The 27266-nt window shown below is 48.4% G+C and overlaps 1 protein-coding gene across 4 annotated transcripts in view; it reads left to right on the top strand.

Moving 5' to 3' along the window:
• Window positions 1-12981: 12981 nt before the first annotated feature.
• MIDEAS (mitotic deacetylase associated SANT domain protein) overlaps window positions 12982-27266 on the top strand; it is a 68604-nt gene continuing 54319 nt past the window's right edge. Inside the window, exons 1-2 of one of the 4 annotated variants that reach the window (XM_060620220.3) lie at window positions 13001-13102; window positions 20171-20259. The gene's annotated coding sequence lies outside the window, so the exon portion shown is untranslated. Of the gene's footprint in view, window positions 13103-20170; window positions 20260-25107; window positions 25261-27266 lie in introns of those variants that run through there. The other 3 variants (XM_060620216.3, XM_060620217.3, XM_078448040.2) reach the window with 3 other exon arrangements.

Raw genomic sequence — 27266 nt, 5'->3', positions numbered from 1 at the left:
AGTTCCTCCACCATAGTTCTGTTTCATCATGGCAGAAGAAAGCGGAGGATACTGTCAGACCACATAGAGTTGCACCTAACATGAGAGGGCATAGAAGGCTTCTTTGAGGAGGCAACACGTAGGCAGAGCCCAAAAGGACCAGTCAGAATTAGTTGGGAGAATTGGGGGGCGGGGGCGTGCATATCAGACTGAAGGAACAGCACATACAAAGACTGGAGACAAGAGGCCACGGTACATTAATTCCTGTTTGGTGAGCATCGACTGTGTGCCAAGGATATCTAGAGACATTCAGAGACCGTGACGAGTGCCAACGTGACTGTCTCATAGTGAGTAGAGAGAAGACTGGGGGGAGAAGAGGCTGAAGTGTTCGGTAGGCACCAGTTCACAAAGATCTTTAAAGGCCAGGCTAAGGGGTCATGTCTTTATCCAAGGGACAGTGGAGAGATATGAAAGGATAAGCAAGAGAGTTTCATGATCAGGTTGCTCTTCAGAAAGCTCATTTTTAACCGTACTTTGGAGAAGGATTGGAGTCAAGCAAGAATGAAGGGCATTTGGGTTGTCCAGGCAGGAGATGATGGCGACCTGAAATGGGGATTGGCAGTGACATGCGAGAGAACTTTGAGGACTTTGTTGGAGGGGAGGTCATCATCAAACCGGAAGATTGTGGGGACCTAGACACATAGGCGAGCCTCAGAGGGTAAACAGTTAGTGTTGGTCCAATGTTAGGCAATTGGCCAAAGTCTCACCAGGAAGTGGATGGTAGAGAGTAAGTTCGGGGGGCGGTGGGTGGGGGGGGGGAGGGGGCCGTGCTTAGCTGACTCAGTTGGTGGAGCATGCGACTCTTGATCTCGGGGTTGTGAGTTTGAGCCCCATGTTGGGTGCAGAGGTTACTTAAAAATAGTTTTAAAAAAATCATTAAAGAAAGAAAATAAGTCCAGCAGGTGGTGGGGACTCAGCAACAGAAATAAGAGACCAATGAAAGAACCCCGGTCCCTGGAGAACCAGATGAAGAAAGAGAATTTTCCACTGGGCAGGTTGAAAAGGGAGATAATGGGAAATCAGAATCAGGAACCAGGGTCCCCATAGCTGTCCTGGACTGGCAGCAGGACCTAGGATGCTCATCTATGAGACAGGGGTGCAGAATTCCTTGTGTCTGCCTCACTCCATCTATAGCTAGGTAGATCCTATTTAGTCGGATTCAGCTTCAAAGTTTGTGGGGAAGGGACATGTGGTGAAGGGGAAAGGGCAGAGTTTTGCCATTAGAGAGAATGGGGTTCAAACCTCATCTGGAGTCACTTACTAGTTCTACAACATAAAGCAAGTTACTTAACCTCCCTGAGCCTCAGCTCACTCGTCTGCAACTTGAGGATAAGACTATCTACTCCACAGGCCTACTGAATAAGAATGACAGTATCTACTACAGGAAATTATTGTAAGAATGTGGCAGTTAATACATGAAAGATCAGGCTTGGCAACAGGGTGGACGCTTAGTCAAGCTGTCAACCAACCATCCCCTTTATCGGAAGTCATCTGTGTGCTGGACCCTGGGCTGAGGGTTTCAGGTGCTATGTTCTCTCCCTCTTAAGTTTTTTAAAAATGTTTTTATTTATTTTTGAGAGAGAGAGAAACAGAGCACAAGTGGGGAGGGGCAGAGAGAGAGCGACAGAGGCACAGAATCTGAAACAGGCTCCAGGCTCTGACCTGTCAGCACAGAGCCCGACACGGGGCTTGAACTCAGGGACAGCGAGATCATGACCTGAACCAAAGTCGGAGGCTTAACCGACTGAGCCACCCAAGAGCCCCTAAGTTCTCTCCCTCTTAACAAATCAAGGGAGATATTCCTATTCTCATTTTGTAGGCCAAGAAATAGGCTCAGAAAAGTTGAGAAACTTGTCCGAGATCACATTGCTAGCAAACTTATTTTTCACCAAAGCCCACTACTGTTTTGGTACTGTTTTGTTTAGTCTGCATCCTCTGTACAACTTGTTCTGTACCAACTCACCACCTATCCTATTTTTTGTTTAATATTTTATTTAAATCAGTCTTCCTATTTATTGTAATTAATGTAATTTAAAAACAGCTCTGCGATACTAATTCGTATGTCATCCTATTCAGCCATATAAAGTGTATAATTCATTTTTTTTAGTATATTCACAGAGTTGTACAACCACTACCACAATCAATTTTCGAACATTTTCATAATTAATTTACTTTTTTTTTTATTTGAGAGAAACAGAGAGAGTACACACTCAAGTGGGAGAGAGGAGCAGAGGGAGAGAGAGAGAGAATCTCAAGCATACCCAGCGCACAACCTGACTTGGGGCTGGATCCCATTTATGTCCCGAGAAAAATATCAAGATTCAGAAGCTACGGGGCGCCTGGGTGGCTCGGTTGGTTAAGCACCCGACTTCGGCTCAGGTCATGATCTCACGGTCCGTGAGTTCGAGCCCCGCGTCGGGCTCTGTGCTGACAGGTCAGAGCCTGGAGCCCGTTTCAGATTCTGTGTCTCCCTCTCTCTCTGCCCCTCCCCTGTTCATGCTCTGTCTCTCTCTGTCTCAAAAATAAATAAAGGTTAAAAAAAAATTAAAAAAAAAAAAAGATTCAGAAGCTCAACCAACTGAGCCACCCAGGAGCCCCATCATTAACTTACTTTTAAAGGAAACTTTTGTCATTCCCATAAATGGAAAACTTGTATTATTTACCATAAATGGAAGGCAAAACAAACTAAGTAGAACAACAACCAACAGCTAGGTCATGTTATTGCTCTCTAGCTAGGGCTGCCTGTTAAGTGTCTACGATTCAGACGTTTTTCTCTTTGCCAAAAAAGGAGATTGGCAGATATTATAGTGTTGTTAAAGACACTCTAACACTAAATCGAGACTCTCTCTTTGGCATAATCGGAAAAATAAAAAGGTAATTGAAGCGAAACTTACTTTCTCACTGTGTAATTTCATACCACATCCCTGAGCCACCAAAAATCATCTTGCACGTACCTCCCACATTTGTCTTTTCTAGGTGAGGTAAGTGACTTGTCCAATGTCACACAGCGAGGTGGTAGCAGACTGGGTCCAGAATTCAGGCCTCTTAACTTTTTTTTTTTTTTAAGTTTGTTTATTTATTTTGGGAGAGAATGCACACGCATATGCAAGCGGGGGAGGGGCAGAGAGAGAGGAGGGGTTCCATGATATCAGCCCAGAGCAGCAGAGCGATGTGGGGTTCAAACTCATGAACCATGAGGTCATGACCTGAGCCAAAATCAGGAAATCAAGAGTCGGAGGCTTAACCCACTGAGCCACCCAGGCGCCCTCAGTCCTCTTAACGACTAATGCTATCTCCTTTCTTTGTTTCTTTCTTTCTTTTCAATTTATTTAAATTCAAGCTAGTTAACATCCAGGGTAGTAATGGTTTCAGGAGTAGAATTTAGAGATTCATCACTAGCGCTCATCGCAACAAGTGCCTTCCTTAATGCCCATCACCCATCTAGCCCATCCCCTCACCCAACACCTCTCCAGCAACCGTCAGTTTGTTCCCTGTATTTAAGTCTCTTATGTTTGCCTCCCTCTCTGTTTTTATCTTATTTTTCCTTCCCTTCCCCTATGTTCATCTGTTTTGTTTCTTAAATTCCACATAGGAATAAATCACATGATATTTATCTTTCTCTGACTTTCTTCGCTTAGCATAATACCCTCCAGCTCCATCCACGTAGCTGCAAATGGCAAGATTTCATTCTTTTGGATTGCTGAGTAATACTCCATTGTGTATATATACCACATCTTCTTTATCCATTTATCCATCGATGGACATTTGGGCTCTTTCCATACTTTGGCTATTGTCGATAGCGCTGCTATAAACATTGGGGTGCATGTGCCCCTTTGAATCAGCATATTGTGTCCTTTGGATAAATACTTAGCAGTGCAATTGCTGTGTCATAGGGTAGCTCTATTTTTAATTTTTTGAGGAACCTCCATACTGCTCTCCAGGGTACCCGCACCGGTTTCAACTACACTGTTGTCCTCTTTGCAATCAGTATTTTAAATGAAGTCAAGTGCCTAATTTGTGTGTTGGACAGACATGTTACAAACTCATAAAGCACATATTTAAACATTTTTTAAATGTTTATTTATTTTGAGAAATGAAAGCTAGAGAGTGAGCAGGGAAGGTGGAGAGAGAGAGAGAGACAGACAAACAGAATCCCAAGCAGGCTCCGCACCATCAGTGCAGAGCCCGATGTGGGGCTTGAACTCAAAACTGTGAGATCATGACCTGAGCCAAAATCACAAGTCAGTTGCTTAATCTACTGAACCACCCAGGCACCCCAATAAAGCACATATTTTATAGCTAAGAAGGAACCTCAGAGATAATCTAAGCCAACTCATTTCATTTCATATATGAGAAAACCAGTGAGTTTGTTCACCTAAGCATGTTTAGAATTGCCTGCCAATCAGTTGAACATATAACCAAAAATGTAGCTATAAATAGTCCAGAATTATAATAATTCTCCTCTGGTTTCAGGCTTAAGCCAAACTTCCTGATATCTCAGTCCTGCCCTCACTTTATTCTGCTCTTTAATTTGTTCCTTTGGTCTGTCCTGATCTCTGTATGAGTAGTTTCCCCTTGGCCCAAACTACCAAGATGGATTGAAGGATCACAGGCACAAGGGGAATTAGTGGGTCAAGGGTGTGTGTCATATGAGAAAGAAATGAGGGGTTGTCAAGAACTGTGAAGGCTCTAAAACTTAGCCCGACTTGCAAGCTAACAAGGTAGCCTGCCACAGTTTCATGGAAGCTTCCGGGTCAGAAACAAAGGACTTCTTTACTCACAGCAATAGTAACAGCAAGAGTATTGGCATTTCGTTGTACTGGTTTCCTGATTCCCAATTCCCAAAGGCAATGCAAAGAGGGCCAATTATTAACGCCTGTACACACGGTGCGGCCCATTGCAAGAGAGGGACCCAGAAGCCTAGGCAGCCAGATCTTAAATAATGGACAGTATCTGAGAAAGATACCATCTTCAAAAGATAGTCTGAAACAAAGAGCATTCAATGACTCTGCTCACAAGGCATGCAGAAATGTGATAGACCCATGGAGAATTATGAGCTCACAGTCCTCCAGCTACATCAGAAGACAAAAGATGGGGAAGATGGAAATGGAAGCAGAGGCGAATCAATCCCGTCCTTTCTACATTGATTCTTTACTGGTGTCTGTTATGGCAAGGGCACCCGGAGGCCTATTTGTGGTGTTTGGCACGTTTCCTGTTTTGACGAGTATAGCTTTCAACTCACTGCCTTGACAGGGTTTACACAATTCCAATCATTTCTTTGCATAGCTGTTAGAAATCTCTAGAAGCTCCAAAACTCCACAGAAGAGAGAAGGGTGCATCCTTCCAAACATTATTTGCTTCCAGGAGATCGTGTATACTGGGCAAACCCATGGTGGCCACACTGCAGTTGCGTGGGGGACGTGCGCCGATTTCTTGTATCTTATCCATCTATACCTGTGGATATTTACTATACCTAGTAAATGTGGTAAGGTTTGCTTGCCACTGTGATGCAGTCAGCAAGACCCCTGACTCGGTCTAGCCTCTCATTTGAAACCAGGACTAGATGGGTCACAAAGTCAGGCTTTATTTGTCATGTGTGCTCCATATCTGAGGCAGGTATTTTGTATCTATAGCCAAGACCCGGAGTTCCAGGCCTCTGACTGACAGGCCTCAAGTCGGCTCGTTTTTGTTTTTTTTGTTTTTTGTTTTTTCCTCTGCCTAGAGGAGGATGAATTCCTAGGGTAAAGGAAGGACAATGCAGCTCAGGACAGGAGCTCATAGTCATTGTCAGAACCACATCAGGACCTGGGATAAGGTCCACAGAGGGATTCTGTGGCATTCTACTGGTCCTCAGGCTCTTTGCAACCATATCAGATGGGAGTTAACCAATCAACCGGAATCAGGCAGTGAGAGAGAGCCTGGCAGGTGAGTCAGTGACAACATCCTCTAACTAGGGGCAAAGGGCAAAAATTATGTCAAGAAACCAAGCAAAGCCCAACACTGCCCAATAAGGGCAAAGGCCATTCAAGTGGGTTAGCCTTGGAGAGTGATTCTAAAAGAGTGCTAGAGGGACCACAGATGATCCAGCTGAGGTGATGGGCTGCTTTAAATATAAATGCGATATAAATATAATTTAGAGCTGGCCATGCAAAGTGGTCCTTCCACTTCATTAGGGAACTCTGTTTAGAATTAGGAAGTAGAAGGGGATAAATTGGAGAGTCCATGGGGTTTTCTGCACTGTTCAAGCAATCCACAAACTACAACTTTACACAATTCCTTGGAGCTGCTGTGAAGAATTTTAGTTTGTGAAGATCCTCACAGAGCTGTAGCTCCCTATGGACTTGATATACTGCCACAGTATATGGTCTCTTGTTGTTATCCCTAGATATTACTTCACCCAGGAGAGGAGGACTTCCTTCTTCTCATAAGAAGTCATGAGTCTCAAAGCAATGTCATAAATGTCTAGCAACTTCTTGGCCTGGGAACTCAAATGACACCACCCATGTTAGTGCTAGGACTGATGTCCCAAGGGCCAATATATATTACTGGCAGACGATTGTGTAAGGACTTCCTCCCCACTATGCAGTGAGCTCAACCTTTGAGCTGTGCACGCCAATAAATAGTCACCTGTCTCAAACAGGAAAAAGAAACCTGTGCGGGGTGATTGAACTCTGACCTTGCTGGCCAACCTGGATCCCAGGAATGCTGTGCACATTGCCTTGACTCTTGGGTTTGTGTTTTTCTCTTCCTTGTGAAAAGAAAGATTCATTTACAAACTCTGCGTGGTGGTATAGCCTTGCTGGGGAACTGTGGTCATCAAACGCACAGAATTTCCACAGCAGCTTTTGACAATCAACTCCGGTTTACTTTTGTTAACCACTTTTCTGTTTGGCCTCCACATTGTGGCCTGTTAGCATCAACAGTTATTAAGTCTTGAGAAGAAGTTCTGAGGAATGGTTTGTGAATTAGAGTTCATCACTTAGCCAGAGGACTGCATACAGATTGAACTTTGAAGGTACTGTCTTTGAGTATCTAGTGGCCTGTTACTTATCATGGGACTTTGCCTAGCCCCAGCCAGCCAGCCTTCCTTTTCAAATTGTAATCTGAAAACTGAAACTCCTGATACACAATGTAGCACATGCATCTAGTACAGGATGCAAAGTTACTTCCCAGAAAACACTGCATTTGGAAAATGCCACCTCATTAGTTTTCTATGTCTCTTGTAACAAATTACCATGAAATTGGTGGCTTCAGACAACACAGGCTGAAATGAAGGTGTCAGTATGGCTGCATTCCTCTCTTGAGCCTCTAGGAGAGAATCTGTTTCCTTGCCTTTTCCAGCTTCCAGAACCACCCACATTTATTGGCTCATGACCCCTTTTCTCCATCGTCAAAGCCAGCAATGTTGCATCTCTGGCCATTCTCCCATAGTCATAGTCACATCTTCCTCTGACTGATTCTCTTCTGTCTTCCTCTTCTTCCACTTCTAAGGATCCTTGTGATTACATTGGCCCATCCTGACAATCCAGGATAATCTCCTTAAAAGAAGAAGAAGAAGAAGAAGAAGAAGAAGAAAGAAGAAGAAAAAGAAGAAAAAGAAGAAGAAGAAGAAAGAAAGAAAGGCTAAATTACTTGTCCAAGGTCACGCAGCTAGTATGTGGCAGAAGTGGGACTTGAAGCCAGGCAGTGTCTGTGCAGTCCAGAACCCTTGTTCCTGACCACCATGCCAAGCTGCCTTGTCCTCTTGGTTTCCACCTGTCCCCAGGCCTCTGCTGCCACCAGCTCTGGTAGGTGGCCTTGTGGTCTACAGCAACACCCCCAGCACTGGCTTCTCCCCTTTGCAACTTGCTGCTCATTTCCCTCTGTTCTCAGTGGTGCAGACCCATGATCCTCCCCCGAGCTTTGCCACAGGTAGTCTTGCCCCACCAGGGCAGTCACACAGCAGGCTGTTTGCTCACGATGTGACATCCATGCCATGTGGGAATGGGGACTCAGGAATGCTGAGCCTCAGAGCCTCTCTGCTGACTTAGGCTTGATCACCAGGGTCACTTTGACATAACTGCCCCTAGTTTAGTATAAAGCCACGTGTGGGGCAGATTCCTCTCAGAAGCCCAGTGGGAAGCGGGGTAAAAGCCCCTCTTGTGCTTACAGTAATACTCATTAGGTAATGCACCTATCCTGCTTTCCTCTAAGACCTGAAGAGGAGGAAAAGCATGATGCCTTTCTGACCTTCCTCTCTCTTCTCTTTCTCCTTCCTACCATCTGGCCCGATGGAAAGGGGGTGGGTACTCTCTCACTGCCTTAGAGCTGGCTTAATGGTCCTGGGGGGGAAGGGGTCTGGGAGCTGGTCCTTCAGGCTTGGCTTTGATTCACTAAGGGAGGAGAATTTGGAAGGATTAAGTCACGGCTAGTTCCTTCAACTACACAACGGGACAACACTTTGAGGCCAAGCCCGTCACAAGTCCCCTGTGTACAGGGGTATTTATTACTCTCTAAACCTAGAACTTTCACGCTTCTTTGCCTGTATATAGGGAATATGTTTTACACTGTGACCCAGACAAATATGTACATATATATTACAAACAACCAAACCAAAAGCTACACAAACAACACTTATTACTTAGTACAATGCATCTGATCATTTTCAACGTAGTCTTTTTTTTCAGAAAAGGAAGGACACTGGTGGCAGCCCATCATTCCTGTCCCCAGGCAGACTTACTTGCTTCCTTCTCTGGGATCTCATGGTGCCCTGTGTGAAGCTTCTCATGTCACACTGTAATTTACATGTCTTTCTCTCCCACTAGGGAGAGACTTTGTCCCTTTCATCTCCGCATTCCTAGCACGACTACCAGCAGACATCCAGGAAGTGTTCATGGAAGGAGTGAAGGAAAAAAGGCCAGTGGTTTCTCTTTTCATGGCACACGTTCCCTAGTTCTGGGGTTGGAGAGCTTGGACCTTGTCAGTGAGAGACCTGGGCTCAGGGTGGGATCCCTGTGGAAGTTAGTTCATATACCTCCCGCGGAATGGACCTCGGTGGGCAAAGAATGAAGACCAGAGACTTTATTTCCCCTCCTTTGATTTTTCTCTGAAGCTGACCTGTTGGCATCCCGGGGCCAGAATGCCTTTGTGTTCTCCTCCGCAGTAATTTAATGCCGTAAAACTGACTGCTGCAGACTCAAAAATCCAGGGCACTTGGCGTTTTTGCAAAGCCAGGCTCTAGGAAATGTTCCCGTTGCTGAACACATTGGATGTGGTTTAGGTAGCAAAGCAAATGACCTAACAAGGAATATATGTGCTGAGCCTAGTTCCTGTTAAATTAATAGATTCACGTTCTGGCACATCCACAACCTCACAAGTCATAGCAACCGGATGACGGCATGGCAACACAGCAGCTGTGGCCACTGCACGTGAGAAAAATCAGAGCCGAGTGTCTCTGGAGAGAAAACAGAAATGGGCTCTACGATCGCCAGCTTGTACGTGACTGGCTGAGGCGGGGGCGGGGGGGCAACCACAAGTAGACGCCTGCCCTAGTTAGGGATGCAGGAGTGTAACATCTCTCCCGCTTCATAAAACTTTGTTTTGTGTTTTCAAAGTAAATAATTTGCTCCAGTCAGAGAGGAAATGATGTTGAGAGAGAGAGATACCATCACGTGGACAGAATGTTCTTTGTAGCCCTGGAAGCAGTGTGGAGGTGATTCTTATCGGGGATTGTCCACGACTTGCTCTTCAGCAGCAGGACCACAAGCCTTTCTTTCTAGTTTTAGACCTGCACTGAAATCACTTACCTCTTCCGGCTGTCAGGCTCGAAAGCCCTTCTTTCCACCTCTTCTTCTAGGACCGCGGTTGGACCCCACCACCCCTGCGTGTGCTGAGGCCTCAGGACCAGGATAGATGCTCTGAGGAAGAGGAATAGGACACCTGGACAGATGTCGATTCTTGTGCAACAAAAAATATCTGCATGTACTATCAGGATGGTGACGCCCAACACCAGGGCTGCCTGGGACTCAGCAGCAGCAGCCCACACCCCCTGATCTTGTTTAAATTCAAGGGTGACCCTTGCTCTGCAAAGAGGTGAAGGCTGGGCTGTCTGTTCTTAGGACTCATGTGTTACCCTTAGGTCTGCCCCTTCCTCCATGTTCTGCTTTCCAGGTGAGGGTCCAGGAAGCTGGGCAGGGTTGTCATTGGGCCCACACTGACTTCTTTTTTGTTCTGTGAATTGGTTACCTATGGCTGTGTAGCAAATTACTACAAAACACAGGAGCTTAAGATAATAAACATTCAGGAGTGCCTGGGTGGCTCAGTCGGTTAAGCGTCTGACTTTGGCTCAGGGCATGATTTCACAGTTTGTGAGCTCTAGTCCCATGTTGGGCTCTGGGCTGACAACCTGGAACCTGGAGCCTGCTTCAGATTCTGTGTCTCCCCTCTCTCTCTGCCCCCCCCCCCCAGTCGTGCTCTGTCTCTCTGTCTCTCTCTTTTAAAAAATAAACAATAAAAATTAAAAAAGTTTTTAAAATTTTTAAAAAATTTTAAATTTTAAATTAAATTTAGTTTTCAATAATTTTAAAATTTTTAAATTAAAATTTTAAATTAAAAATTTAGTTTTCAATAAGACCACAAACATGTATTACTTTACAGTTTCTGTGGGTCAGGAATCGAGGCAGCTTAGCTGGATGCTTCTTCCTCAAGGGCTCTAGTTGAGGCAGCTGCCGGCTGGGGTTGAAGGTCTCATCTGAAGGCTCGATTAACATAGACGAAGGGGGAAGTATCCCAAGCTAACTTATGTGGTTGTTGGCAGGCCTCAGTTCCTCTTCACAGGGCGGCCTTCGGACATGGCAGCTACTAGCTTCCTTACAGTGAGTGATCCAAGAGAGAGCGAGAGAGAAAGAGGGCACCTAAAATGGAAGCCACAGTTTTTTTTATAACCTAATCTCAGCAGAGACATCACGTGATTTTTGCCATATATTATTTGTCGGAATCGAATCAGTTAGTCCAGCTCACACCCAAGGCGAGGGGATTACACAAGGGTGTGAATACCAGGAGGCCAGGGATCACTAGCAGGGGACTGTCTTGGAGACCACCTACCACAGCTTCCACGCCGTGGTCCTACAGCAAATGCCACTCTACAGAGGAAAAGCAATGCATGTGTGGGCATATATAAGTGTCAGGCCTTCACACATTTACACCATCTGCTAATTATTCCTGGGCATGCAGAAATCCTGAATATTCATGAAATTGTGACTGAGAATTCAGAATCACAACCCCGAACAAAGAAATACTCTGCTCTTGTCCTAGCAAATACAGAGTATCACATGGTTGTTTTTAGAAGTCTGGGTGACATATTCGCTCTACTCCCCTTGATTATATCATTGCTTGCCGTAAGGAGAATACACTAAGGAATTACTTCTACCTATCCCCAAACAGAAGTGGGCAATCCCTCCACCATCCCCCCACAATAGTATGATGCAGTAAAAATTTCAGAAAATTGTCATTATTAAGAGTCTAACAATGCATGTCTATTTCTCAAAGCGACACTATTTTTCATACGTGGTACATTTTGTATTTATAATGTGCCATTAATAATGTCTGGGTAGAAGTCAGAACGAGCACATACGGGCTGAAGTGTGGGGGATTTCACGTTGCTAGGAGAGCCTCATCTGCATACTCCCAGTCTTGGGAGGATGATTCTGCATTTGTGGCTTCCCATTAGATATGAAGGCAGAACTGGGGATCATTTCCCAGATGTCACTTTTCATCAGTTTCACATCCATCTTTCTGGACAAAGCCTTTACTCTAGGGTTTCCTGTGCTTTAGTAAAAAGATGAAGCATTAGTATGGGAGATTCTAGGATCTGGCCAACGTGCTAGTAGAAGCAGCATTTGGGGAAAAAGGGAAAATTGTTGAGCCCCAACCGATGCTTTTGAACCACCTTTAAAAAGCTCCCTGTTTTCCGCAACAAGCTACAATGGAGCTAATGTTTCTGTTATGAAAGCCCTCCACTGCAGTTTCAAATGTCTGCTTTTTTTTTTTTTTTTTTTTTTTTAACCATAGCAAAGGCTAACCCGGTTTTCTCTCCAGCAAAGCTGGAGAGAACTCTTCCCTAAAGATTGCTGTTTGACTACTTTGTTGCTATTTATCAGAAACCAAAAAAGGTGGCTTTTTGTTGCAGTTTTTAATACGGCGAGCGAACTTATTTGGGGGAACGATAAATTTAAAATGACTTGCCTGATGCTCCTCTTCTCGGGACTCCACCCTACCCTCTAAGTCACTTTTGGCCCGTGATGAAACGCGGAATGCATCAGGCCTCAAAGAGATCTGTGAGTTGAGGGTAAAGGAAGAGGTGGAAATCGCGGGGGAGGATTAGAACAGAAACCATTTTGCAGCCCCTACTTGGACGCCGAAATAGCCCCCTGAGGTGTGAGATATGGTAGCCGTCCTGCGCGCCTACAACGAGTGGAAATGTCGAAGGACGAGCGTGCAGACCTTTGGAGGGAATGTGGGGCGAGGAAACCCGCGTTTGAAGGCCCAGCTTAGGCGTTATTTGGCAAAACACAAGAGCATTCTGCTTTCTGACAGCACCTTCTAGCCTCAACGTGAAACTGAAAAACTTTCCCTTCCTCCTCCTCCCCCCTTTTGTTTGTGCGGTGGGTGTGTTTCCCCTGGAACCCCAGCTCGCCGGGGTCCCTGAACCCAACGCCACCTTCCAGACCCAGCCTGAGAACACAGGTTCGGTCGCAGTTCTTCGGCGCGGAAACGACCCGCAGGGGTGCAGGCTCGGCGGACGACTGGCCGCGGGGCCCTGGCAGCCGTGGGCGAGCCGAGCTGGGGAGTCGGCGCCCGGGCAACCGGGGCGCGCAAGAGCCGGGGGCGCGGGCGGGCGGGCGGCTGCAGGGCCCGGCGCGCCACCGCGCGAGCTGCTGGGTCACAGCCCGGGCCGCGCCGCCCGCTCCGCGAGGAAGTGACGACTGCGCCGTCCCGAGAGCAACAAAGTTTGAGTCTGCGGGCCGCGCTCGCCTGCGCCCAGCGCCCCGCGCCCCTCCGAGCGGCCCCGGGATCGAGCGTGCAGGTGAGCCGCGGGCCGGGCGCCCCCTCTGCCGCCGGGGCGCCGGCGTGGGGCTCGGAAACGCGTGGGGTCGGGGCTTGGCCCTGCGGGCGGGGATGTGGGGGGCCGGGTTGGGCCCGCCGCGCTGGGCGCTGGGGTGCGGGCGGCGCTGCAGGGGGGAGGGGGGAGCGGAGAGGGGAGGGCGGGCGCTCCGTGGCCGGGGTCGGAGGCCCCAGGCTGCGCCCCTGTTGTGGCCGGTTTCCCGCGGGAGTTGAAACAGCCGGGGCTGCAACCGGGCGGCCCGTGTGCTAAAGGAGGGGTGCGGGGAGGGGCTGCCCGCGGCCTGCGTGCGGGGCTAGTCGTCCGCCCAGCGTCCCGCACCCCCAGAGGCTGGGCGCAGCCGTCCCCCAGCCCTGCCCGGTGCTTCCCAGGGGGACGTGTTCTTCCTCTTCGCAGCCTTCGGTGAGGTTGCAGGAAGGAAGTTAAAGAAACTTTCCCCCCACTTTTCTTTTGCTCGGCCCTCCAGTGACGAAGAGCAGAGCAACTCGGACTTTTGGGAAAACAACCCTGCTCCTTTCCAAAAAAGCAAAACCAGAATTGCCCCCAAGCCCCCTTTCAACAAATCGCTCCTGACTCCCCCATTCTTTCTCCTCCCACACCTCGTCCCGAACCTGACAGTAATCCCTAAGGCCTAACACTTTGCAATTTAGCCATAAAAACTGTCAGCACGCCCACGTACATATGTGAATGTTTTCTATATAAAACTCCGAAACCCGCTTCCAGTGGACTCTGTGGCATCTCAGCTCTCTTCTGTTTTCTAAAACTGCTAGGGCTGCAGGATTGTGCTTGTGAACCTTACTGGTGGTTCCCGCCGCCCTCGGTAGCCTCGTGGCGCAGGGCTTTTTAAAGAACAGCTGAGAAGTTTATGACATCCCTGCAAAGTAACTCAGGGCTGGCAGGCCGGCCGGGCGGGCGGGTGGCGGCCAGGCTCCCTGGCTTGGAGACTGCGACTGTAGCAGCGGCGGCCCGGCCGGGGCAGCGGCGGGACGGCGTTGGTGTGCCGGAATGTACGTCGGTGCCGTGGGGACTCCGACATGGGATGTCTAGAGGGTGAATGGTGCAGTTCCTAGCAGCAGCTTCCTGCCGGCCTGTAATTACGGCGTGATTGCACAGTCAGGCATTGTTGGCGTGGATGTTTATACACAGGCTATTGTGCAAGACCTTGGTGGCAGGGAACAAAACGCAGATTTGCATTGCAAATGCCCAGGACAGATCTGGGCTTGATCTGCAGTCACCAAGTTCTTTTTTGGCCTTTAGCCTTAGATAGGTGATTTATTTCCTTGCCTCTCCCTTAACCTCCGACAACTTGCCAAACACCAGAGAAGTGAAGGGGACCCAGGAGGGCAGACCCCTCCACTTCCACCTTAGGCAGCCTGAAAACTATCCCGGGAACTGTGCCCTTATTTGTGTCTGTAGAAAATGTGGGATGACGTCAGCAGGAAAAGGAGATGGGAGATGGCTATCAGCCTCCCTAAACGGGAAAGCAGTTTGAATTAGCAAAATTGCACGGTCGCTTTGGAGTGGGGCCTGGTTGCAAAGAGGACACGTCAGACATGTGTGACTGAGCTGGCGAGCTCGACTTTGAGCCTTGAAGCGTCAGCTGCAGAAACTTAGTAGGTGGGTCCTAATTCCTTTATTGTCTTCTGGGCAAAGGGAAAAGTGCTGGGGCTTTGAGACTGTGTGTCTGTGATGGTGTCTGGGGTGGGTGGGGCGGCACCCGCAGGGGGGGTGCCTCAAGGACATTTTCTCCAGAAGAGCCCCCTGGCCCATTTCCTGAGCCCGGTCTGCAGCCGCAGAGCAGGATGGGGGTCCTCATACCTCCTGAGCTTCTGCGCTGCAGGAAGGGAGCCAGGCCTGCAAGTGTGGAAAGAAGGCAAACAGGTTCTCCTTGAGGGCCTCAGATGTGGCTAACTGTAGTAAGAGGGATGTAAAAAACAGTCAAAAAGCTTGTACAGGATACAACCAGGGCCATTCTGCTCCTACCCCGTATCTTTTTTTTTTTTTTTTAAGTTTATTTATTTTTGACAGAGAGACACAGCATGAGCGGGGGAGGGGCAGAGAGCGGGAGATACAGAATCCGAAGCAGGCTCCAGGCTCCGAGCTGTCAGCACAGAGCCCGATGCGGGGCTCGAACCCATGGACTGCGAGATCGTGACCTGAGCTGAAGTCGGACGTTCAACCGACTGAGCCACCCAGGCGCCCCTCCCACCCCGTATCTTAACCCACTCTCCCCATGGCCTAGGTGGAGGACTGTCACGGGGCACCTCTCAGCCCTGCACCATGGGGGTTGCTGTGTGACCCTGTGGCACCGTCCCACCGCAGTGCTGGGGCTGCCTCTCCGCTCAGAGCGCCAGGTACTGATAGCGCGGGCACACTGCAGCTTCCCCATGCCTGGCCTTCTCCCCAACCCAGGAACTGAGTTTCACCTGAAGGAAAAAATGCTGTTTTGCAGCCTCATGCCAGCTGTGTGTCATGGGCACAGTGTCAAGTTGTCAAACCAAAACATTAGGGCACAGTCCCTGGCAGACACCTATGTGCTTCCAGAGACTCGAGGAAAAACATATGAAATCAGGACGTTTCTAGAAAGTCTGGGACGTACAAGCACAATTGCCACAGGGGAATGAGGTTTAGCGCAAAAACACCACCATGGTAGGAGTTCCTGAGTTGCACAACCTTCTGTTCTGGGTACATTTGTGTTTTTACTGAACTTGACTGTCAGGGTTCTGGTTAAGCTGCATCACCCGATGCGGTTGCTTCAGTAAGGACCTACTGGTGCCCAGCACTAGCCCTGAGGTGCAGAGGAGGGGAGCATTCCCTTCTGACCCCAAAGAAAAGACAGTTTTGAGTTGCAGTACTTAGTGTTAATTTAGAACCTGCAGAGACTGAAGGTGCCCGAAGGACCTTAGGAGTGTGGGCAGGAGAACAGAGGAGAGGGACCCCTTGCAAAGGCCAGAGGAAGAAGGAAGCGGATTTCCTGGAGTTGTGGCCCCACCAGGCGTTAGTTGCCTGCCCACATCTTCAGCTCAACCTGGCTGATTTTTGTGCCTAACTCAGGCCCTTCTCCTGGCTTGCCTGGAGTTGTACATGGCCCAGGGTAGGACCGGAAACATAATCCCGACTTCCTCTCCCACCTTATGTAAATGCTGATTTATGGCCTAAAGTTGCTGCCCAGTTCACGGCCCCTGAGCAGCCCTGCCGCCTCACTATGCACGACGAGGAACAATATTGAAAAAGCTCTGCATCGGAACCCGACAGATTTTAAAAATCATTTTGTTTCAAGAGGAGAAACTGTTGGAGGTAATTAGCAAGCTCAGCAACTCTGGTGAAAACCCCCAAGTGCCACTGAGAGAGTCAGATGAAGTCCCTTGCAAGAAGCTGGGCTCAGAATGAAGGCCTTTTATGCTCTCCAGGCCTGATATATATATATTTCTGTTCATCTGCCTCCTCCCAGCTGCCTCACTCCCTACACCACAACCCAGTGTTTTGACACCACAACTAACCTCCAAAAAAGGAGGCAGAACACCCCCAGCTAAAAGAGGGCATGCCCGACTCTGAAGAAAGTGCTACAGTTTTCCAGATGCCTGGCAGTTCTGTCCTGCAAATTTGTTTCCTTCTTTAAAATGTTCCCCCCTTCATTTCTCGCACTCAGTGAAGCATCTCTTTGTAAGACCCTTAAACCTTTTTTTTCCTCATCTCCGTGACACAGGGCCTTGCTTTACGACTTTCCGACTTTCTGCACCAAGTGCTCCTTGAAATATACACAAGGCTTTGCATAAGCCTTGGATAAAAGGCTCTCTGTAATGTCACTTAAGATGCCTGGTTGCAAGAGTCACCCTCTTGCTCAGCAGCCTTCAATGGCTCCCCACTGTCTGCATGGTAAGGATCAAACTTCTAGGCTGGCAGTCAGGGCCTTCCACACAGGGGTCTGGCCTCTGCTGATCTCCTGCCCTAACCCTCTGCTCTGACCCAGTGACCCACTCTGTGTGTTTGTCCAAACTGCTGGTGGCAAGCATTCCTACCTCTCATGCTTCCCTGGAAGCCTGGAATGCCTTTTTCTTCTGTTCTGCTTGGCTCAGAACAGAGAAGCAGAACAGAACAGAGGTTCCTGCTTTCCCTCTAGCCCTGTTCATGTTTCCCTCTTCAAGAACTTCCCCTGTCCCATCCTGCGGGGCATCCCCCAGGGACTCCAGTAACATCCACTGGGCTGAAGAAGACCTTGAAACCTGGCCTAAAGGATTTTTAACATTTCCTTTGGCCTTCACTCATACCCTTCATTCAGCTCCTTCAATGTGCCTTTGTGTGGATCACTTTTATCCCTTCTTAACTAAACTGGAAGTCGCTGTTTTAAATCTATTTGTATCTTCAGGCCTGGTGCTCTACTCACAGCAAGTCCCAGTAAATATTTGGTGATGAGGATAAAATGGCAACGGCTATCAAATATTGTCCGTTTGTGTGTAGACACACACAGCTGCGCCAAGCACCAAGGACCAAGTTCCTGGTCTGTATTCTAAACATTTCTCCAGCCTTGCCTCCTCTTGCCCGTTAGCCTCTCTGGCGCCTCCTGGCTTTGCACTTCATTGTTCTGTTCCATTTCCAGTACCTCTTCCCCATGGGCGCCAGATGGTATCTGTCCAGCTTCCACACCGGCTCCTCCTTGTCCTGATTTGAGCCCCGTTGACCTGCCTGCCCCACAGTGTCCTATGCCTGAACGGCAGCTCTTAGGGAAGAGCATTTGTCATCTGGGTGGCCTGTCCTTCCAAGAGAACCGAACTGTTAGAAGGAGGTGGGGCCAACTCTCAGGCAAGACTTTTGAGGAAGACAGAGAGATGCTTCCCGGTTAGCTGCAGGTCTGTTGTGCACAAAGAGGCATTGAACCTATAAAACTAGGCTAAACTATAAAACTGAGTCTCTGGGAGATCCTGGCTAAACCCCAATATTGGCCTTGACTGGGAGGATTCTGTCTCCACCCAGTTCTCATGCTGTTAACCTCAACCTTGCCATATAAGCTAGATGCCTTCTTTTTGAATTGAGCTACAATTCACAAACCATAAGATGTACTCTATAAAATAGATTCCTTAAAATTTTTGTTTTCTATAAAAATGAAATCTGGTAGATTCTCACTCCCATCCCAACTTTCTATTTAAAAAGGTATAAATATGGTTGAAAATTCAAAAGAGATGTTGTATAGCATAAAGTTAGTCTCAAAAGTCATTTCAACATAGAAAAGAGATTGTTATACATATTATGCCCACATATACAAATGCAATAGAATTAGAGAAATAAATATCTATTTTAACCTTGAGGGAAGGAAGCCCTTCTTAAGAAAGATACAAAGCAGAAGCCATAAGAAAATATTGATAAATTTGATAACATGAAACTTTGAAAAGATAAATTTCCCAGTCTCTAATGTTCCCATTTTTTCAATCCTTCAGTGTCCCTGTCTTAGGCAGCAACAGTTTGTCATTTTTCAGCCGTGCTTCCAGATGTAGCCTCTGCAGATTAAGGAAAGTATGAATATATAAACAAGTTCTGGCATACTATACACAGGGTTCTGCATTCTGTTTTTCACTCAATGTGTCTTTGAGATTATTCTACAACAACGCACGTAGAGCTGCCTCATTTTTTCCAATGGCTAGTACTCCACTGTAGGAAAATACCCTCATTTAATTAAGTAGTCTCCTACTGGAGAGCATTTGGGCTGCTTCCAGTCTTTTGCAACTACACATAATGTTGCAGTTAATAACGAATGGACTTTTAATTGAAAGTTTTGAAGAACATACATGGGTGAAACTAGAATTTACAAAGAAAACTATTTCTGAAAAGTTATGTGTAAACCACATTTAATAAACCAATAATTTCTAGAATCTGCTGTTTCACTAAACAGTCAACTTTTAGAGCTGACTAGGACTTCAGGGACTGTTTTCATCCAGTCCCTGTTTCATAGTAACTGCAGTAACAGCATCTCAGAGAATCCTGAGGTTAAGAATGTTGGGGCGCCTGGGTGGCTCAGTCGGTTAAGTGTCCGACTTCAGCTCAGGTCACGAGCTCGCGGTCCGTGAGTTCAAGCCCCGCGTCGGGCTCTGGGCTGATGGCTCAGAGCCTGGAGCCTGCTTCTGATTCTGTGTCTCCCTCTCTCTCTGCCCCTCCCCCGTTCATGCTCTGTCTCTCTCTGTCTCAAAAATAAATAAGCGTTAAAAAAAAATTAAAAAAAAAAAAAGAATGTAAAGCTAGGAAGGGCACCTATAATAACTCTCTCATTTTTAACTAAGATTCAGAGAGGATACATGGCTTCTCTAAGGTCACACAGCTGCTCAATGGAAGGGTCAGGGCACAAACCCCATATTATTCTATTTCCTTTTGCCATCCTGCATGGATCATCATAATCATTAGTTCCAGCAAGTCTCTTTGTAAGCCAAGGACTCCCATCTCTTCAGTTTCCTTACGGCAGTACGCAAAGATATAAAAAGAAGAAACTTACAAACAACAATAAGCAGTGGGAGACGGGAGGTCTTTTGGAAGAGAGTGGGATGTTTTTTGAATAGACTTCTTGCCATTATATTATGTTATTATAATCTTAATTGATCTTCATGGCCATCAACCTGTTGAGTCCCTAAAAACTCCTAACCAGACTCATTTGGTCAATAAGATTACTTAGTATTTTCAAAGCGCAGAAAGTGGGTTGAGTTAACACTACAGAAATGGAGGAATTCTCCCAGTTCCTAAGATCCCAGTTCCTAAGATCCCATGAGGGACCCAGGGGAAGGCCCAGGAATGCACTTTTCTCTGGCCTAAGACACTAGCCCTCTAGCCCTCTCTATCCACTCTCCTGTGTCCCCTCCCCAGTCTCCCTATCACGGGCCATCGTAAGGGGCCTGCAAGGGACATTCCACACGAGCCCATGTCCACTTCCTCTGTGGCTTGCCAATAGCAGGTGTTCTGTGACAACTTAGGAGTCAACAGCCACTCCCAACCCCACTTCCACTTGCACTAGACATGGTGAAAGGCTCAGCATTTCCTCCACCATCTCTCTAGGGAGGTTGTGCTGAACCACCCAGCTGGCATTTAGGATCTGACTTGTCCAGTGACAGAGAAGAAGAAAACCGGCCAGAGCAGTAGCAGAGGTAACCGTGCCCAGCGTGGTTTACAGGGTACTTTCCCTCACGTTCCTTTTTTTTTTTTTAATGTTTATTTTATTTTTGAGGTGGGGGGGGCGGAGCACGAGTGGGAGAGACAGAGACAGAATCTTAAACAGGCTCCAGGCTCTGAGCTGTCATCCCAGAGCCCAACATGGGGCTCGAACCCACGAACCGGGAGATCGTGGGACCTGAGCTGAAGTTGGACAGCTAACAGACCGAGCCACGCAGGCGCCCCTACCTCACGTTCTTGATTCTTTTACTCACTCGTGCGACATGCATTTATTGAATCCCTACTGTGTGCTCTGTGCTAGGTACTCGGCATACAGAGATCAAGAAGATCCAGCCTCCCCCTTTAAGGTGTTCATGGTTTGTGAGGGAGACAGACATGTGCAAAAGCCAGAGCAATTAGTGACACGCTGTCACTGTCAATGTGCTCAGGGGTCTGCTGGGCTTAGAGGAGGAGCTGGTCACTTCTGCCAGGCCAGAGGAGAGAGGAATGTTAAGAAAGGTCCAGGGTGGCCCCGGTGCCTCTCATGGTACCTGTGCTTGGTGAATGCTGTGGAATTAATGAATGAGAAGCTTCCTGGAGGACCTGATTGTGAGCGGAGTCCTAAGAAATGAGTAGGTGTCCACCAGGTAGCAAAGAGACTCAGGGCATACTCGACATGGGGAGCAGCTCAGGCAACTGCAGTAGAGGCATGACATGGTCCCCTCGGGAACTGCAAGCAGCAGGGTGTGATGGAGCACTGGTGGGACAGGGTGTTGAAAGGGGCAGGCAGGGGCCGGGTCACGTGCCAGCCTTTTGTGTCGGCTAAGAGGTTTGGACCTTAGGTGAGGGCAGTAGGAGCCACAGAGGACTGGCTATGTGTGTGTGTGTGTGTGTGTGTGTGTGAGAGAGAGAGAGAGAGAGAGAGAGAGAGAGAGAGAGAGAGAGATTTTCATTTTGAAAGATCATTCATTCAGCTGTGATGTGGAGGCATGACTGGAGATGGGGAAGATGGGCAGCAAAGAGACCAGAGAGGAGGTCACTGCAGTCATTGGGGCAAGATGGAGGAATCTAAGCCAGAGTGGTGCAGGAGGGAGGGGCTGGATTAGGAAGGCATCAGGGAGTTGGGTGGACAGGCCGTGAGGACCAATCAAATGTATAGAGCAAGGGAGAAGTTGAAGTGTTTGCTCAGGTGTCTACTTGAGACATAGGAAGAAGAACAGATTTTTGGGGAGAGACGATGAGTCTAATTTCAGACATGTTGAGTTGGAGGTACTCTGGGACATCCGAGAGAGATGTCTAGCGGGCAGTTGGACATACGGGTCTGGGGCAGGAGATCCCCCAGTGATGGCGATGGAGGGTGTTGCCCTCTGTGAATCCTAACTAAGCCATCCCAAATAAACCATTTAAGTAAAAATGATGACTTACTGTGTCAACTTCAAGACAAGTTCCAAACCCGATTACCTCCCTTCAACCCCTCTGTCTGTCAGACTTTCTGGAGCAGACATTTGGGGATCCCCGGAACATAGAAGGCGCTTGGAGATAGGGAAGCTGACGGCATCATGGAAGCCGATGGCAGCATGGAGAGACACAGTAGGAGGTGAGGGGATCACCATTGAAGAGGCACGGTGTAAAGGAATCAGCAGTAGAGACTGAGAAGGAACCAGTGGTGAGGAAGGAAGAACCCCAGGAGAGCACGGTGTCATAGAAGCTGAGGGAAGAGGGAACTTTGCATTTGATGAAAACAGGGACCATGATTTTGTGCGCCTAGCATGGCATGTGGCACATAGAAAGTTCTCCATAAGTATTCATTAAATTGAGTTGAAATGCATCGACTGTTGGCATCAAGAAAGAGAAGACTGAAAAGAATGATTGACTTGGGAATTAGGGGCTAATGGGGCTGTGCCATGGGGGCTTCTCATTTGGTCTCACCTCCCTGTGAGATTGGCAGGGCGGGCGTCACCTGCCGCAGGGTTGCAGTGGCACTTGCAAGTTCTAGAACCCAGGTTTCCTGCCCCCACATCCACCTGGGTAGGGAAATAGGGAGGCATCCAAGGGAGCGTCAGCGCCTTTCATTTCTGATATTAATGCCCCAAGCCAGTAGAACCAGGGACAGGGAGGCTGTTACATTCAGCATTTATGGCATTTGTCCGTATTTGTGACTACTAGGTGGCTGCAGTCCTCTCGGATGTGTGGCGATTTAAGTTAGACTCTTTTCACAGAGGAGAAGACAGAAGCTTGAGTGTAGGTGTTATCTTGGGGGGCCAGAGGAAGCATTGTGAACATGGTGGGGCGGTCCAGGTCTTAGGACTCGGCTACATTCAGGAGAAAAAGAATGAACTGGAAGGATACGTGGTGGCTCACTGAAAGCCTGAAGAACAAAGGCTCAGAAATCAGTCGGGACCTGTGGGCAGTTGGGTGGCTGGCACCAAAGTGGAGGCATCACTGCTGCCAGCTGAGCTGGACGCTGCCACCCCCTCCGGAGTGAGTTCTGAAGTCTCCTTGCCACTCACTCCACTGGCAGAACCCAGGCTGAGCATCTGGCTGTCCAGCTCAGGTCCCATGCCCATGTTCTCACTGCTGGGCGGTACTGAAGAATGAGGCCCTGAGGTTCCAGCTTGCCTAGCAGCAGGTGGAACTCTGCCTCCCACCAGGATTCACAGTGCCACGTCCCTGAGAGTGGACATGGGAGGAGGAGACGGAGCCTCCCCCTTAGGCCACTGAAAATATCTACATCTTGATCTTAATCTTTCTTGACATTTTTCTGACTCTTTTGGCCTCCAGCTAAACTGCAGGATTCTTACATGCTCCGGAGAACTAAGCACTTCATTAGCGATGGGATTTCTCCTCTGGAGTCTGAATGATTCCAGTGGAAAAGAGAGGTCATCCCAGCATCTGGGTCCTCCCTGCACATTTGATTCCACTTGGAAAACTTCAGCGCTGCCTTGTGAGGACAGAGTCCAAGGCTTGGCTCTCGCTGGCTAACAGGCAGTTACAGCTTGAATTCTGTTTCTCCTCTGGGCTTGGGCAAGACTCTCAGGGCCGTGAGGTATTTGGGAGGTCCAACCTTGCTTTTCAGAGTGGAGGTTGGAGTTCTGGCTTCAGGCTTGGTTTGTGGAATGACTGAGGTCCCTGGTGCCCAAGCTGTCCAAAGCAACAAGACTGGGCACCTCTCCAGTTCTGAAAATATTCTACCCAGGATCCAGCCTGAGAGAGAGAGAGAGAGAGAGCTAAAGGAGCGAGGGCTTCGTGTGCCGGGGGCTGCTGGGTCTCCTCATCCACACAATGAGAGCGTGTTGGGTTAGGGGAGCACTGACTCTCTTCTTATCCTCAAATCCTCTGGTTGTAGCTCTTTGAAGCAAGGGCACCTTGTCTGAAATCTTGATCATTCAGTTCTAATAGCCTTAGACGAAGGAATTAATTTCCTTTAAAAAGAAAAAGGGGCACCGGGGTGGCTCAGTCAGTTGAGCGCCCGACTTTTTTTTTTTTTTTTTAATGTTTATTGATTTTTGAAGGAGAGAGAGAGCACGCGCGCGTGTGTGGGAGAGAGCATGAGCGGGGGAGGGGCAGAGAGAGAGAGAGACACAGAATCCGAAGCAGGCTCCAGGCTCTGAGCTGTCAGCACAGAGCCTAACGGGGGGCTTGAACCCACCAGCCGTGAGATCATGACCTGAGCCGAAGTTGGACACTTAACCGACTGAGCCCCCCAGGCGCCCCTATTTATCCCTTTTAGTATGAATACGCATATGCTTTGCTGCAGAAATCCAAACTAGTGAGTTTGATTACGGGTGTGCTGCCGCAGCAGACTCTTGATTTTGGCTCGGGTTATGATCTCACGGTTGGTGGGATTGAGCCCCATGTCAGACTCTGCACTGACAGTGCAGAGCCTGCTTGGGATTCTCTCTCCCTCTCTCTCTCTCTGCCCCTTCCCTGCCCCGTCTCTCAAAATAAATAAATCAACATTTAAAAAAAAAAAAAAAGAAAAAGAAAAATGTAGTTTTGAACTTACTGGGCTCAGGCTGTGATGACTGCCAGCCTTCTAAGAGTCTCTTTCCTGGTGCCTAGAAGTGGGAGCCTGCTGCCTCCACAAAGCTGGATGTATCGTGGGCTAGGTTCTTACACCTGGACTAGAGGCGATTCCAAGGGGGTCTTGGTCACCAGTGTGGGGTCAGGATGGCCCTTGGGAAGGACAAGCTGGGGTGTTCCTGGCTAGTACTCTGGCAGGAACTAGAGTTGATACTGACTTGTGCATTTTTGGCCCGATGAAATGAAATCGTGTTACAAGCAACACTGAAATGGAAAAGCGGGCTTGAAGGACCTGGTTATTTTACTGAAACACAGCTGTGAACACGTCCCCCCTCTTAAAAACCTTTGAGAGGGGCGCCTGGGTGGCGCAGTCGGTTGAGCGTCCGACTTCAGCCAGGTCACGATCTCGCGGTCCGTGAGTTCGAGCCCCGCGTCAGGCTCTGGGCTGATGGCTCGGAGCCTGGAGCCTGTTTCCAATTCTGTGTCTCCCTCTCTCTCTGCCCCTCCCCCGTTCATGCTCTGTCTCTCTCTGTCCCAAGAATAAATAAATAAAAAACGTTGAAAAAAAAAAATTTATAAAAAAAAAAAAAAAAAACCTTTGAGAGCTGCCAGGTCCTGCAGGAGAAAGCTCGGAATGGCGCGCGAGGCCCACTTTGGAGGCCTCGTCCACCCTTCCACCTCTTCTCCTGCCATCCCCTCCGCCCTCCCAGCGCGGCCGGTTGTGTTCTCTCTGCTGCTTAATGCACTTTTGCTCCTCTGTGCCTTGTGTGTTGTTGCTTCCTTTCCCTGGAATGTCCGCCCTGCCCTTTTCCTCCTGGCAGATGCCCACAGGATCCACCAGAAGTCACCTACTTCCCTACCACTTTCCTGAGCCTCCACCTTAGCGTTGGCAGCGGAACTTCCCCGCGGTAGGACTGGCATCCCCTGCAGGTGTGCGTGGCTCCTCGCTGGTGCAGAACTGCGCCTGGCACACAGTAGGTGTCCCATGATGGGGCTGGAAGGACAGCCTGAGGGGATGTGAGAGAGCAGTGGGCAGGCCCAGGGCCTGGCGTGGACGTGTGTGGTGGGTGAACTGTTTGTCTACATGGAAGCCTCCCTTTGCACCTACTGGTGGAACCACTGCTTTGGTGGCTTTGCTATTCCACTGAGCCTGCCCACTAGGCCCTGGTGAAGGGTGGGAAGGGGATGTAGGGGCACAAAGCATGGCTTCTGGGTCCCCCTCACCCTGAGAAGGACTCTGAGGAGGCATCTGTGAGAAGGAGCTGGTTAAAGGTGACACCCTCCTCACTGGTCCCAACCCGTAAGAAAAGGATCAATACCAGCTTCCCTTAGAGGATTCCTTAGTTTCCATGGCTGGCACTGTCTTCTGGCTTTGCACAGGGAAGGAACTAGGGAAAACAAGTCAGCAGACCACGAAAGAAGAGACTGAGGCTCTTTAAAATAAACGCCTTATTTAATCTGGTGACAGGACCGGCCATGGCTCTTCCTGTTGTGGGGGAAGAGGAACAGATCCTCCTGGCTATGATTGCAGCATACAGTGGGAGCCCCAAAGCCGGGACTTGGGGTCTCAGTTTGTCTATGAGAGACTTAAACTACATGTGGTTCTTTCCCGCTGAGAAATTCCACAACAGTTGTCTGGGGTCTGCCACTTAGAGAGCTCTGTGGAGCAGCATCTTCCTGCCACGGCGGATGAGGTGGACTTTCTTTCTTCAAGTTGAACCGCCCTTAGGGCTGAGCCCACACGTGCATGGGTCTACTTGACCAGTGATGAGTGCATGACTTATGCTGTTTGCAGAATATGTTTCCAGAACTTAGAAGCACGTAGTATTTCTAAGATGTCATTTAGGAATCCATCGAAATGTGTTTTTGTTCTTGGCTCCTGGGGAGGAGCTTGGGTGTTGGAGCGGGTTTGATGTCTAGGGAAGTACTGGCTTGTTTTGGAAGGGACAGCATGTGGGATCTGCCTTTGTTTCTGCCTCCACGGGACCTGCTCCCCCCTCCTGTCCATCCCAGTTCTCTACCTTCCTACCTACATCTCTCTGTCCTCCTTCGTCATACTCCACAGCAAATTGATTGAGTTACCTCCAACATTCAATCCTAGGATGTGTACTCCAGATGCCAGACCCACTGGGGACTTAGGGAAAGCAGATTTTAAGAGTAGAACTTGATTGCTAGGATTGAGAGATAATGTCAGGAAAACTATCTTGGAAAATAGGCAATCCCGGTAACTCACATACAACAATATATTTAAAAAAATTTTTTTTCAACGTTTTTTTATTTATTTTTGGGACAGAGAGAGACAGAGCATGAACGGGGGAGGGTCAGAGAGAGAGGGAGACACAGAATCGGAAACAGGCTCCAGGCTCCGAGCCATCAGCCCAGAGCCTGACACGGGGCTCGAACTCACGGACTGCGAGATCGTGACCTGGCTGAAGTCGGACGCTTAACCGACTGCGCCACCCAGGCGCCCCAATATATTTTTAAAAAGTAGAACTTGAAGCCATTAAAAAATGTCAATTTCCTTTTACCTATCAGTATTACTCTTGGCAATTAATTCTAAGGAAATGATTCTAAAGAGGAAAAGAGCTATATGCATAAAGATATTTATAGCAACATTGTTTAAAATAGCAAAATTAGGCTGTTTAAACAGCCTAAATGTTCCACATGGCTATATAATTCATGAATTCATGACACCTAGATCCAGTGGAATATTGTGCCATTGTTTTTTTTTTTTTTTCAACGTTTTTTATTTATTTTTGGGACAGAGAGAGACAGAGCATGAACGGGGGAGGGGCAGAGAGAGAGGGAGACACAGAATCGGAAACAGGCTCCAGGCTCCGAGCCATCAGCCCAAAGCCTGACGCGGGGCTCGAACTCACAGACCGCGAGATCGTGACCTGGCTGAAGTCGGACGCTTAACCGACTGCGCCACCCAGGCGCCCTATTGTGCCATTGTTAAATCAATATGAAGGTGATGTTA

Source organism: Panthera onca, chromosome B3 (genome assembly GCF_046562875.1).
Source record: "Panthera onca isolate mPanOnc1 chromosome B3, mPanOnc1 haplotype 2, whole genome shotgun sequence".
Lineage (NCBI taxonomy): Eukaryota > Metazoa > Chordata > Mammalia > Carnivora > Felidae > Panthera > Panthera onca.
Note: the sequence above shows the minus strand (reverse complement) of the source record. Positions and strands in the feature narration are given on the sequence as shown.